Below are 16124 nucleotides of genomic sequence, written 5' to 3' on the forward strand. Positions count from 1 at the left end.
GGAAATGGGCACAAATGGATCGCAACGCATATAACAATGTAATATGAATGTACATAAACCGATTTACATTCAATCGTTTTTGTTTTGTTCGGCGAAATTGAATGAAAGTCTACACCGGTAGTATTCTCCCATGGGATATGTTTAGTCTCGTTCACCGAGTCGCTTCATTACAAATAGCGCACGAAAGCATTCTGGCACGCGATTCATGTCCCAATGTTAAAATCTTCATTTTGTCTTAAATATTGGATATTCTGATTTAAATTGACCAATAAGTTGTGTTTGCAATGTCGAAGACTGTGAATAATATTGCCTCCTTTAAATTATCCGACTTGTAAATAAGTTATGCATATATGGTTTGCACGTATGGTTAGCACGTGCGTGCCGTATCATAAAGCCTGTCATTGAGTCAACTGGAGTGGTTTCGAGTCCCCGGTTGTACGTGACAAGGAGTAGGGTCGCCTGTCCACCCTCGTGGGTTTTCTCCAGGTCCTCTGGTTTCCTCCCACTGCTAAAGACCCCTACGCGCAAGCGAATTATTGAAATAAAATTAAACCATATGTTAGTCCCGAAATTACCTAGTTTGTGTCCAGTTGACGTTAAACCCATTTATCTCTCTCTCTCTCTCTCTCTCTCTCTCTCTCTCTCTCTCTCTTTCCAGTGGTACGTGCGATACTCGTTAACGCAGGTTGGAAATAGGATAGCAACTAAGAAAGTTTTACCGACTTCGTTTCCTTTATACAAGGCACAACCGTGCTATTTGGGGTACTTGTATGCGATATCACCTCGGTGGAAGCGGACGTAAAATACAACTAACACACACATATTTGGGGTAAAGTGCCCAATGGTGCTGCCGCGGACCATTCACAGAATCATTCCAAAGGCTTTGCTCCTGGGTACAAGTAGTATTAGGTAATCCCTAATCACGAGACTAGACGTTATCAAGCCACGAACCTTCGCTTCACAAACAGCCACTTCCAAACCGTTGAAGTAGGTTTGTACGACCATCGTTACCCCTCTGGCAGCTCGCTTATGGATCCCACCCATTGGGTGTCGTCTGAATACAATGGGATAGCATATCTTACTTTTTTACCACGGCTGATGTAAGAAGGGAGAATACTGATACTATTTGAATTGTATAGTTTAGCAATAAGCTACCAAGACTTGTCAAGAGCATTACAATTGATTATTTATTTAATTAATAAATTTTAGAAACAGAAATCAAAATGTTGCATTTTAATTTTTACAGGTGTGAATATGAAAAACAAAAATGCACGCACAGAAGTTTACACGTGGAAACAAAAGGTGTCTGTTCAGCAAGTTAACTTATGATAAATATTGACCATTATAATGAAATATATTAACATTGACATTGGCAATAAAATGTAATAATATTGACTATTGTAATACAATATATTATTATTGACTTTTGCAATAAATTATAATATTGTTCAGAAATTTATCTTTTCCTAAACATTGACTATTACAATAAAAAATGTAAAAATATTACAAGTTATATTTGCTGTCTTTCGTTCCGTCAGAACGACTATCTATGCACCAGGAATCGAGTGTGATGTCATCGCAGCCATCTTCCAATCGTGTCATGATATCAAAAATCGAAATCCTCTAATCGACGCAGTTTTGTCCAAGGAACAAGCATGTCAAGTTTCACGTCGATCGTATAAGACTTGGTGGAGGATTGGACTTTTTCTGAGGGCGCCCCCCACCCACCTCAACAGACAAGAACAAGATGAATAGAGCATAGGGACCAGTTCCTGGTGTAAAGAAAGAGAAAAATCAAGGTTTTATACAAATATTTGAGTATCATCTACAAGACAATGGAAAAGCGTGAAACAGCATGATAAATCAATTCTCGGTTACGTAACTGGTCAGATTTTGCGCGATTGTCATGCATAGGGAACAAAACCAAACCCGATACCGAGTCAAGCCGCTACAGTGGAAAATTGCGCGGAAATTTATTTACTATATATCTCTGCTTGTTATTGCACCAAATAATTCATTTAATGTCACCGCCACCACTTCAAACGGCGTATTCTTATATCGAATTCAAGCTGCCAAGGGATCTTTTACGCGCACGCCAATGTGTACCTCTATTTTTCGTCCCATCCGAACAACTATACGTTGTCCGTTGCTAGGCCCTCGATCCTGCACCACTGACAATCCCGATAAATTTTCTCGGTCAACGCAGGGATAGAAAATGTGACCTACGGGTTAGCGAGCCAATATCTTACTCACCGAGCAACCGTGGCTGTCCTACAAACCATGATATTTAAAATTATGTCATTTCAAGACCGGATATCACTAAGCATCACTATTTTGTCAGGGGTGGGGTGAGTATCACTAACTTGTCAGAGTTGGGGTGAGCATCACTAACTTGTCAGGGGTGGGGTGAGCATCACTAAGTTTGATATGGGGGGTAGTGGGGGCCGTGCATAGGTATTTATGTTTTTTTTCATTTCATATTGATGCAAAAGTTTCGTTTTCAGGACCAATTTGAAGAGGGATAACTCGTGTTTTCCTTTTGCGTTCGTCACTTCCGATTGTTGAAAACTGTATTACGCATCTATCGTAGCATTGTGTTAAAATTATATTTGGAATGTGTTGAACCAGTTCTATCACATATGTGATAATGCTGACACCAATATTGTCCTTTAAGCGTAAATCCTACCTGACACGGGTACAAATCCCCTCATTTTAAATATAAGCGATAATAGATTGCTTTCTCCGATATTTTAAATTAGATGTCTTTAACACATAAAGGCGGGGCCGCGTGTACAATAGCCAATCAAAGTAATAATAACCTGATTCGGGTTGCGCAGAAGTAATACACCGTAATTATGAATGTCAGTATCAATTTTCAGTAGATTGGGCTGTAGATGTGTAATAACTCCTAATAGTATTAAATTAACTTATTTTTAAGATGTTACAATGATAAAGAAATTAAGTTTGCCAGGTGAAACTAAATTCCCCCCTCCCACCTCCACCACCCAATCGTAGCTAAAAACAAGTATGTCAGTGGCTAGTTGGCCAGCAATTAAAATCATCCTTGACACATTTGAAATACAATGACGAGTAGACAGACGGGCATGTCGTTCTTCATTAACCCGGTTGGTGCAGAAAAGTAGGACGTTCAACATCATTTAATTCCATTACTTATCGCTCCTTAGGCCCCGAAACGATATGTAGACTTTTAACAGCTTGTTGCTTCGCCTTTATCGTGAACTCGCATTAAAAAAAAACACGCAACTCACTCCACCACCCTTCTGCCCAGTTGCTTAAAGCAAACTCGGCTCAACTCTATTTTTCATCGCCAACATTTGACAAGTCTGACTCAGAATTATAATGAAATACATTTATATTTTCTATCTGGGTAAAACCAGAAGATCTGACAACCCATTTTGTCTTGAAATAAATCTAACACGGTTTATAATTTGCGTATTATTTTATTAACGTATCATTCATTTTATACGTATGCTTATTTCTTGCCTAGAAGTCCACTAGTTAGTCCACCAGTTAGTCCACCAGTTAGTCCCCCGGTAAGTCCACCTGTTATTCCACCAACACCACCCAGCATGCCACCTGAAATATATTAAATGTATATTATTATATAAATAGTCAGATTGTTAAACTTGCTGGACAACTGACTAGATATCAATTAATTGTAACCTGTCTCCTTATTGATGTGACGTAGTAAGGCAATTAAACTTTCTGGAATGATCTACTTATTATCATGTACATGTACAGAGAAGTTAGGGCCAACTATGCAAGTTCAGTAGAAAGGCTGAAGTCACCGGTTTGCCCATTTAGTTGAAATTAAAGTTATGGTCAATTGTGCAAGTTAAGTAGAAAGGCGTCGCTAAAAAGAAAAAAAATTAAGCGAACATACGTCACCGTGTTTCAATGATGTAAAACTTGTACATTTCTAATAGGTAACATTTACTTAAATTTGATCAAAATTGATTCTTGGCATAGTTGGTAATTGTTTAATACTCTTTATGATTTTTTTATAGGTATCAATTTGATATTATTATTATATATTTTATGTTTTAGTATATTTTTATAATTCCATTTCCCTGATGGAAAGTACTCAATGGTTACTTTATATAATTTAAGAGGCAAATCAATACAAAGACTTTTAATTTTATGTGCAAAACATAGCCATTCTAGAACAGGGGACTACAAAAGTGGGTTTCGTACAAAAAATGCTCAAAGTTAGGACCAATTGTGCAAGTTAAGTAGAAAGGCTTAAGTCCCTGGGTTACCATATAGTTGAGATTAAAGCTGATAGACATTCTAAATTTACTTATATTCTTCTATGCAACGGGAAAAGTAAAACTATGAGGGAATATCTCTACAGGTATTTATTAAAGACCCTTTAGCTGAACATAAAATTGCTTTCCTTCTATAAACAACTGCTTTTTCACAGTATAACTAAATTCTCCTGTAATCCTTAACCAAATTATCGTCCGATATAATGTAAAACTGATGAGCACATAGCGAGTCATTTTAGTTAGGACAGCCTGAATATTGAAGTCTTATTTTATGTTTGGCCAATATCAAAGAGTTGTAGTTATTTTACGTTATACTTACCCAGATTAAGACCTCCAGATCCACCAAGATTTAGAGCTCCACTAAGGTTTAGGTTCAGGAGTTTTTGAAGATCAATCATTGCTTGTATTCCCAAAAGATTAACTTCTATGCCATTGCTCTGAGCCTCATTTATAGCGTTAACCATTGCCACAAAATTAACATTTTGTTCATTAACAGACAACATACCGTCACCTGTAAGATATATGTACATAAATCATATTATCTCGAGAACATACCCTCTCTCTCTCTCTCTCTCTCTCTCTCTCTCGAGGTGAAAATATCAAACATTAAACGTCAATGTAATTCAATTTGGTTAAAACTCTTACCGTCAGTATCAAAGTCTCCTATAATCTCCAATGCAAGGTCTGTCTCTATGTCAAGAGCCAAAGCTAATTGCGCAGCCGAAATCATATTCGTCTGAGCTTCAGTATTTTGAGCCAGAACCATGGCCAGGGTTATTACCAATAAAGAAAACATCCTGTAATAGAATATGTAAGCTACGTCAACTCCTCAAACGAGAACTGGTATCAAGTATAATGGACAGAATAGGAATACCTTGTATCGTGTACAAAACTCGTCACTAATTGTAACTAAGTAGAGCGATAGTTTGAAGCTAGATTTACATAACATAAACAATTTTAAAATGTATTTAACGGTAATTTATCTATATAATATTCAATCTTACCTGTTGATTGTAGATTTGTATACAATGGGGATACTGTTCTATGTTGTATTCTGTGCCCACATTTATAGTAAATCAAGTGATAAACAATATAATTACCTATCTGTAGATTTCACATATCAAATCAGGAAACAACACCTATCACTAACGATTACGTTGATTAAAATAAGAGATTAGATCATTCTATGTTAATAAATTGTTGCAATTGAATGAGGAAGTCGAGGTGACAATAATAATGGATAACATTTAAGTTTTCACTTTCAAATAAAAGATTAAATCATTATCTCATGAATATCTCATGTTTTAATGGTTTTGTTGGATATCTATATTATTATCAAATATATGACCAACACTATAATGAGGAAGTTTGATTATATTGTGTAAAATAAGATTCGTTATCTAGATCTTGTCAAGTAAACCAAATTGATTTCCTTATTTGAAACATGTGTTACATTTAATGGAATGGAAATTATAGTTACGCAATAAACATACATCTAATAGAAAGGGAAGGGATTTAAAGTATCTTTCGGAAATATGAGACTGACACATGGTTGTTTTTTGTGGTCCATCTCTATGCAATGACATTATGTATGAATAATCCCAAGACAGACGAAAAGTAATTTAAAATGTTAAAATGTTATTAAACCAGTGTCGAAATCGGTTTTTGTCGGCATACCTTTCATCATTTCATCGTTTACCGTAAAAGAAAGCAACGCAGCTTTACGGTTACATACAGACTAACGTGTACGCACGACTATACGCTGTTATAAGGTGCAAAATGTATATGTTATTTGAAATGACATGAAATGAAATGGGATTTAACGTCCTACTGTGCTGCTCCGACTGGGATAAAGAAGACGGGTATACGCCATACAGTGTATAAGAGGGACGTTTTGCCAAGGGTTCTTTTACGTACACGCTAATATCTCGAGTTTTCTTCGCGTCCGAACAACTATGCGTTGTCATTTGCCAAATTTTATATACGGTGCAGCACTGAACGGACCGGAGTAGATCTAATTCCTTCATACTATACACAGGGAATCGAGTGTGATGTCATCGCAGCCATCTTCCAATGGTGTCAGGATATCAAAAACCGAAATCCTCCAATCGATGCACTATTGTCCAAGGAACAAGCATGTCAAGTTTCACGTCGATCGTATTCGACTTGGCGGAGTCTTGGGCTTTTTCTGAGGGCGTCGCACCCCCCCCCCCCAAAAAAAAAATAATAAAAAAACCCGACAATAACAAGATGAATAGCGCATGGTGTAAAGAAAGACAAAATCAAGATTTTATACAAATATTTGAGTCTCATCTACAAGACAATGGAAAAGCGTGAAACAGCATGATAAATCAATTTCCGGTTACGTAACTGATTCGATTTCGCGTGATTGTCATGCATAGGGAGCAACGCAAAACCGTGTACCGAGTCAAGCCGCTACAGTTGAATATTGCACGGAAATGTATTTACTATACATCTGTGCTTGTTATTGCGCCAAGTAATTCATCACTTTAAACTCGGGTGTTCATGAAACAGGAAGTATAATATTATATGTCAATTGATTTATCACAGTTCTTCCTAAAATTAATTTAAAACAAGGAAGCCAATTTAGATTACTGCTGTACAATTTATAGGGGGCCGACGGGGCTCAGTGAGTAAGACGTTGGCTAAACTGTCGATCCAGTGTTCGATCCCGGTGTTGACTGGGTCAGTTCATCACGAACTGTTTACTGTTTCCCACCCGTAAAGGAACTCATATTAGTTGAAATTCGAAAGAAAGAGTAGGCCGTAGCGCCACTTTCCGTGCAAAGTTTCCCTCATAGCACACTGTACGTCGTATGTCCATCTTCATTAGCCCCTTTGGTGCAGAAAGGTAGGACGTTAAACCCCATTTCATTTCATTTTATTAAAATATTTTAATTTAATTTTGGATGTGTTAATGTGATGTGCATTTCACCCATGGATAGCACACTGCACGGCGTACGTAAGTCTTCATTAGCCCCTTTGGTGCAGAAAAGTACGACGTTAAACCCCATTTCATTTTAGGTCCAAGAGATTTTAATTTAATTTTGGATGTGTTATGTTATGATGCCATGTAATTGTTCTGAATCACGTATTTCAACAGCTAATATTAATGTCTCATTGCGTCGTTTCAGCCAGGCGCTGATTTAAGGGCCCCCCCCCCCCACAACCCCACAACCCTACAACCCTACTCGTCTGCCATATACCTCATCACTATATTCAAGGTTACATTGAACCGTTAGTAGTGCTATTAGTGAGGGGGTCGTGGGTCGACTGACTGTACACATGTTTTGTCAACTCTCACAAAACAGGCGAAATTGACAGACAAGCCTCGAGATTCTGTCCAATTTCTTTTTCTCTCGTTTACGAGATTTTATTCCCATTTGCCATGACACTGGCTAAAATTAAACAATTAAAAACTCAGTTACATATTACACGTTGCGACCTTCCATACCATTATGACATCATTCTTCTTCTCCTCTGTGTTCTTATACTATCTCTCAGCACTATCATATTCGCGGTTATAGTGAAGCGGCCATTTAATAGTAACGCTAGTGCGGGGGTCGTGGGGCGACGGACTATCATAATATAGTTTAATTTTATTTCAATAATTCGTTTGCATCTAGGCGTCTTTAGCATGTATGTATCGAGTGGACGTTAAACCTCATTTCTCATTTCTCTTTTTACTGAATTGTTTGCCTGTGTCTTTTAAAGTAGGATGTTTTATTGAATAAGAATATCAGATTTTAATTTCACAAAATAACCTTGGTGAAATCCATGGACCAAACGGAATACTACTGTGTCCTAGTTAAGCTCATTGGTCAACTTAGGCCTAATATCGCCTCTAGTAAATATTTTAAATAATATTTTGATAATGTCGGGTTGCTAAACATTCACCTATCAGTCCACATTCCTAAACAGATCTCCGTCGAACTCAACAACTCGCCATTCAGGAAATGTTTACAAAATCTCCCACCGTTTTATATCCAGTTGATTTAACAGAAGTACAATCAATATGATGTCATATTAAAGAATGGCAGACAAATAGACTTGTGGATTTTCTATATTGAAGGAATTCCTGGAATATTTAGCGACTTCTACTTTGTCCATAAAATCATTCCCAGTTCTTTGTGATGTTTATTTATCGCGACCTGTTCGTCTGACCGACTCATGTATCCGATTAACAAAACAATAAATAAATAACAAAATGTTGATAGTTTTACTTGCTTGGAAAGGGTTGGTACGATGCGATATCTGAAAACAAACCTTGCACAATTTGTTTCTTGGTTTTAGCTTTAAATTATTGATTATTAGTTGGGTTGTTGTTTATTTTAAGAGGGAAATAGATGAGGGGGTAAATTCTCGCATCTAGCAGATTTTAGTTAGATAAACCTGTATCCCAATAGTTAAACGTGGGTTATTCGAGTTAAATAAACCTATATATCTATAGTTGAACGTGAGTTGTAGTAAAATAAACCTATATATCAATAGTTGATGTATATAACGTGCAGGAATGCAATGTACGTGTAATTTACCTGCAAGTGAAGGTATTATCTGTCTAATCTGTTCTGTTCTGCAGTGTTAACTATTATTTATCGTGAATTGTTGAAATGATTTAAGTCGGTCTTCTTGTCTAGGCTTCTTTAACGTGCATCCAAACATGTACACGGGTGAACCGCGGGTTTTCGTACCATCCGAACGACTGGACGCCTTTTCCTTGCGAAGCCCTCCGTCTTAGGAAACCAGACTGGAAAATCCAGAGAAATGAAATGAAATGGGGTATATTGTCCTATTGTTCTGCCCCGACTGGCATAAAGGAGACGGGCATACGCCATATAGTGTGCTATGAGGGCCATTTTGCCCGGACGGCGGTGCTACAACCTACTCTTATATCGAATTTTAACTGCCAAGGGATCTTTTACGTGCACCCAATGTGTACACGGGACCTCGGTCTATCGTCAAGTTCCAAACCACTCATGTATCCTCATGTATTGTAAACCACATTTTTGTGAAGCGGGCTGTAGTTTTAATCCCTTTAGTATTTAATAATCTCCATGCTCTACTACTCCTACCATGAGAACAATAGCGGGGGTGGAGGGGGCATAACGGGACGATCCCGGTTTGAATGGTTTTAGTTGTAATAAAACGCCAAATCACACAGTTTGTCCAAACTCCTAATTGTGTTGCATGACACAGATTTAATTATTTCAGACTGTACTATCTAGCCACCAGACTACTATATTGTATCAAACACAGATTTTAATCATTTCAGACTGTACTATATATTACACTAGCCACTACACTACTATTGTATCACGTGACACAGACTTTAATCATTTCAGACTATACTATATATTACACTAGCACCAGACTACTAGTAATTTTACCAAATGTTCCACATAATTGAAACCCAAGAATTTGTAGTCCCGAAATATCATAGTTTGTGTCAAGTGCGCGTTACTCTCTCTCTTGGGGGGTTAGATGACCGAATGGTTAGCACGCGAGCGCTGTATCATACCTGTCATTGAGTCAACTGGATGGGTTTCGATTCCCCGGTTGTACGTGACAAGGAGTAGGGTCGCCTGTCCAACCTCGTGGGTTTTCTCCGGGTCCTCCGGTTTCCTCCCACTGCTAAAGACCCCTACGCGCAAGCGAATTATTGAACTAAAAAAATTAAACCATATGTTAGTCCCGAAATGACCTAGTTTGTGTCGAGTGGACGTTAAACCCCATCTCTCTCTCTCTCTCTCTCTCTCTCTCCCATAGGCCTACTGGCTGTCAGCTGCAGAGGCGTGTGCATCTGTTGGTGTTAGATGTTTGGTGGATTTTAAACCCAGTTTCTCTCTCTTGAAAGCCAAACGGCAGATATTCTCGAATCCCTAACAATGATCACGTGACCACAAACATTACCCATGTGTTAGTCTCATATTTCCGAAAGATACTTTAAATCCCTTCCCTTTCAATTAGATATTTTATTTTATCAAAATATTATTTAAAATATTTACTAGAGGGGATATTAGACCTAAGTTGACCAATGAGCTTAACTAGGACACAGTAGTATTCCGTTTGGTCCATGGATTTCACCAAGGTTATTTTGTGAAATTAAAATCTGATATTCTTATTCAATAAAACATCCTACTTTAAAAGACACAGGCAAACAATTCAGTAAAAAGAGAAATGAGAAATGAGGTTTAACGTCCACTTGATACATACATGCTAAAGACGCCTAGATGCAAACGAATTATTGAAATAAAATTAAACTATATTATGATAGTCCGTCGCCCACGACCCCCGCACTAGCGTTACTATTAAATGGCCGCTTCACTATAACCGCGAATATGATAGTGCTGAGAGATAGTATAAGAACACAGAGGAGAAGAAGAATGATGTCATAATGGTATGGAAGGTCGCAACGTGTAATATGTAACTGAGTTTTTAATTGTTTAATGTTAGCCAGTGTCATGGCAAATGGGAATAAAATCTCGTAAACGAGAGAAAAAGAAATTGGACAGAATCTCGAGGCTTGTCTGTCAATTTCGCCTGTTTTGTGAGAGTTGACAAAACATGTGTACAGTCAGTCGACCCACGACCCCCTCACTAATAGCACTACTAACGGTTCAATGTAACCTTGAATATAGTGATGAGGTATATGGCAGACGAGGGAAGAATGATGACAATTTCTCTGATATGGAACTTAGAGGACTTTGTCCCACGGGTCGCTTACTTGATCTTTAGGGTTGTTGGGTTGTGGGGACCCCTTAAATCAGCGCCTGGCTGAAACGACGCAATGGGACATTAATATTAGCTGTTGAGATACGTGATTCAGAACAATTACATGACATCATAACATAACACATCCAAAATTAAATTAAAATCTCTTGGACCTAAAATGAAATGGGGTTTAACGTCGTACTTTTCTGCACCAAAGGGGCTAATGAAGACTTACGTACGCCGTGCAGTGTGCTATCCATGGGTGAAATGCACATCACATTAACACATCCAAAATTAAATTAAAATATTTTAATAAAATGAAATGAAATGGGGTTTAACGCCCTACCTTTCTGCACCAAAGGGGCTAATGAAGATGGACATACGACGTACAGTGTGCTATGAGGGAAACTTTGCACGGAAAGTGGCGCTACGGCCTACTCTTTCTTTCGAATTTCAACTAATATGAGTTCCTTTACGGGTGGGAAACAGTAAACAGTTCGTGATGAACTGACCCAGTCAACACCGGGATCGAACACTGGATCGACAGTTTAGCCAACGTCTTACTCACTGAGCCCCGTCGGCCCCCTATAAATTGTACAGCAGTAATCTAAATTGGCTTCCTTGTTTTAAATTAATTTTAGGAAGAACTGTGATAAATCAATTGACATATAATATTATACTTCCTGTTTCATGAACACCCCAGTTTAAAGTGATGAATTACTTGGCACAATAACAAGCACAGATGTATAGTAAATACATTTCCGTGCAATATTCAACTGTAGCGGCTTGACTCGGTACACGGTTTTGCGTTGTTCCCTATGCATGACAATCACGCGAAATCGAATCAGTTACGTAACCGGAAATTGATTTATCATGCTGTTTCACGCTTTTCCATTGTCTTGTAGATGATACTCAAATATTTGTATAAAATCTTGATTTTGTCTTTCTTTACACCATGCGCTATTCATCTTGTTATTGTCGGTTTTTTTTATTATTTTTTTTTTTTTGGGAGGGGGGGGGGGGGGTGCGACGCCCTCAGAAAAAGCCCAAGACTCCGCCAAGTCGAATACGATCGACGTGAAACTTGACATGCTTGTTCCTTGGACAATAGTGCATCGATTGGAGGATTTCGGTTTTTGATATCCTGACACCATTGGAAGATGGCTGCGATGACATCACACTCGATTCCCTGTGTATAGTATGAAGGAATTAGATCTACTCCGGTCCGTTCAGTGCTGCACCGTATATAAAATTTGGCAAATGACAACGCATTTGGCAAAACGTCCCTCTTATACACTGTATGGCGTATACCCGTCTTCTTTATCCCAGTCGGAGCAGCACAGTAGGACGTTAAATCCCATTTCATTTCATGTCATTTCAAATAACATATACATTTTGCACCTTATAACAGCGTATAGTCGTGCGTACACGTTAGTCTGTATGTAACCGTAAAGCTGCGTTGCTTTCTTTTACCGTAAACGATGAAATGATGAAAGGTATGCCGACAAAAACCGATTTCGACACTGGTTTAATAACATTTTAACATTTTAAATTACTTTTCGTCTGTCTTGGGATTATTCATACATAATGTCATTGCATAGAGATGGACCACAAAAAACAACCATGTGTCAGTCTCATATTTCCGAAAGATACTTTAAATCCCTTCCCTTTCTATTACACGTATGTTTATTGCGTATCTATAATTTCCATTCCATTAAATGTAACACATGTTTCAAATAAGGAAATCAATTTGGTTTACTTGACAAGATCTAGATAACGAATCTTATTTTACACAATATAATCAAACTTCCTCATTATAGTGTTGGTCATATATTTGATAATAATATAGATATCCAACAAAACCATTAAAACATGAGATATTCATGAGATAATGATTTAATCTTTTATTTGAAAGTGAAAACTTAAATGTTATCCATTATTATTGTCACCTCGACTTCCTCATTCAATTGCAACAATTTATTAACATAGAATGATCTAATCTCTTATTTTAATCAACGTAATCGTTAGTGATAGGTGTTGTTTCCTGATTTGATATGTGAAATCTACAGATAGGTAATTATATTGTTTATCACTTGATTTACTATAAATGTGGGCACAGAATACAACATAGAACAGTATCCCCATTGTATACAAATCTACAATCAACAGGTAAGATTGAATATTATATAGATAAATTACCGTTAAATACATTTTAAAATTGTTTATGTTATGTAAATCTAGCTTCAAACTATCGCTCTACTTAGTTACAATTAGTGACGAGTTTTGTACACGATACAAGGTATTCCTATTCTGTCCATTATACTTGATACCAGTTCTCGTTTGAGGAGTTGACGTGGCTTACATATTCTATTACAGGATGTTTTCATTATTGGTAATAACCCTGGCCATGGTTCTGGCTCAAAATACTGAAGCTCAGACGAATATGATTTCGGCTGCGCAATTAGCTTTGGCTCTTGACATAGAGACAGACCTTGCATTGGAGATTATAGCAGACTTTGATGCTGACGGTAAGAGTTTTAACCAAATTGAATTACATTGACGTTTAATGTTTGATATTTTCACCTCGAGAGAGAGAGAGAGAGAGGGGGTATGTTCTCGAGATAATATGATTTATGTACATATATCTTACAGGTGACGGTATGTTGTCTGTTAATGAACAAAATGTTAGTTTTGTGGCAATGGTTAACGCTATAAATGAGGCTCAGAGCAATGGCATAGAAGTTAATCTTTTGGGAATACAAGCAATGATTGATCTTGAAAACCTCCTGAACCTAAACCTTAATGGTGCTCTAAATCTTGGTGGATCTGGAGGTCTTAATCTGGGTAAGTATAACGTAAAATAACTACAACTCTTTGATATTGGCCAAACATAAAATAAGACTTCAATATTCAGGCTGTCCTAACTAAAATGACTCGCTATGTGCTCATCAGTTTTACATTATATCGGACGATAATTTGGTTAAGGATTACAGGAGAATTTAGTTATACTGTGAAAAAGCAGTTGTTTATAGAAGGAAAGCAATTTTATGTTCAGCTAAAGGGTCTTTAATAAATACCTGTAGAGATATTCCCTCATAGTTTTACTTTTCCCGTTGCATAGAAGAATATAAGTAAATTTAGAATGTCTATCAGCTTTAATCTCAACTATATGGTAACCCAGGGACTTAAGCCTTTCTACTTAACTTGCACAATTGGTCCTAACTTTGAGCATTTTTTGTACGAAACCCACTTTTGTAGTCCCCTGTTCTAGAATGGCTATGTTTTGCACATAAAATTAAAAGTCTTTGTATTGATTTGCCTCTTAAATTATATAAAGTAACCATTGAGTACTTTCCATCAGGGAAATGGAATTATAAAAATATACTAAAACATAAAATATATAATAATAATATCAAATTGATACCTATAAATAAATCATAAAGAGTATTAAACAATTACCAACTATGCCAAGAATCAATTTTGATCAAATTTAAGTAAATGTTACCTATTAGAAATGTACAAGTTTTACATCATTGAAACACAGTGACGTATGTTCACTTAATTTTTTTTCTTTTTAGCGACGCCTTTCTACTTAACTTGCACAATTGACCATAACTTTAATTTCAACTAAATGGGCAAACCGGTGACTTCAGCCTTTCTACTGAACTTGCATAGTTGGCCCTAACTTCTCTGTACATGTACATGATAATAAGTAGATCATTCCAGAAAGTTTAATTGCCTTACTACGTCACATCAATAAGGAGACAGGTTACAATTAATTGATATCTAGTCAGTTGTCCAGCAAGTTTAACAATCTCACTATTTATATAATAATATACATTTAATATATTTCAGGTGGCATGCTGGGTGGTGTTGGTGGAATAACAGGTGGACTTACCGGGGGACTAACTGGTGGACTAACTGGTGGACTAACTAGTGGACTTCTAGGCAAGAAATAAGCATACGTATAAAATGAATGATACGTTAATAAAATAATACGCAAATTATAAACCGTGTTAGATTTATTTCAAGACAAAATGGGTTGTCAGATCTTCTGGTTTTACCCAGATAGAAAATATAAATGTATTTCATTATAATTCTGAGTCAGACTTGTCAAATGTTGGCGATGAAAATAGAGTTGAGCCGAGTTTGCTTTAAGCAACTGGGCAGAAGGGTGGTGGAGTGAGTTGCGTGGGTTTTTTATGCGAGTTCACGATAAAGGCGAAGCTTCAAGCTGTTAACAGACTACGCGGCTAAATCTAAAAGTTAAGGCCAGCTCAATTTTTGTCAAGGTCGCTGAGATATAAATAAGATTAGGTCACGAGATTGTGGGTTAAAGGGGAAGACCAACGATTTTCAACAAGGTTTCCATAAATCTTAAATATATATTGATAAATAATCCCCTCTGTAACACAAGCAAAAAGGTTTTTGTAAGTAAGAAATTAATTTTTATTCAAACCGGAAGTGACATAGTTGGTTCAACACGCTCACAGGGCTCTATAGTAAGCATACAGATTTGGCATAACTTTACTGCTGTATTGTGTTCACGCGTCGTCCTTTGGCCAAAAATGTGATCAAATGGGCTGTTTTTAGGATATTATAAACACGAATTTATGTTTTTTTTAACGTTAAGTACACAAAGCCGTCGCGTAAATTCACTCAAACTGAACAGTACGCTGTGCCCCAATTCACGCCACATGGCTAATTGTTTATGTCACGTGGTTTGATTGACAGCTTGCAAGTGACATGTATTTCGCCTGCTTCAATGTTTTTGTGCGTGCCGACAGCGTTTTTCAACATAAACTGATTAAAATTATGGGCATGTGAGACATATAATATATAGTGCATTTTGGCACATAATGTCGACGTGAACGGCTTTTCCCCTTTTCTTCCATTTCCTCTTGAGAACAGAAAAAGGGGGTAAAGAAAACTGGGCATTTGGAATTGCATGAAGAGTTAAACACAAACGATGCTGTCACTGTATGGCGTATGTCCGTCTTTATTGGCCCGGTTGATATGAAAATGGGACGTTATTCTCTGGTCATTTCATTTGGTTGGTTATTTGATGCAAATGTCGGGTGGGGGCGAATTGTCTAATACGCG

The 16124-nt window shown here is 37.2% G+C and overlaps 1 protein-coding gene and 1 long non-coding RNA gene across 2 annotated transcripts in view; one reads left to right on the top strand and one right to left on the bottom strand.

Annotated features, from left to right (window-relative positions):
- LOC126829367 (beta-1,3-galactosyl-O-glycosyl-glycoprotein beta-1,6-N-acetylglucosaminyltransferase) overlaps positions 1-16124 on the bottom strand; it is a 66585-nt gene that overhangs the window by 36363 nt on the left and 14098 nt on the right. The window lies entirely within an intron of this gene.
- LOC130013994 (uncharacterized) lies at positions 13034-15032 on the top strand. The gene is made up of 4 exons (XR_008788969.1): positions 13034-13190; positions 13398-13549; positions 13674-13865; positions 14877-15032. It is a non-coding gene; the product is annotated as an uncharacterized LOC130013994 (long non-coding RNA).

Source organism: Patella vulgata, chromosome 8 (assembly GCF_932274485.2).
Source record: "Patella vulgata chromosome 8, xgPatVulg1.2, whole genome shotgun sequence".
Taxonomy (NCBI): Eukaryota; Metazoa; Mollusca; class Gastropoda; family Patellidae; genus Patella; species Patella vulgata.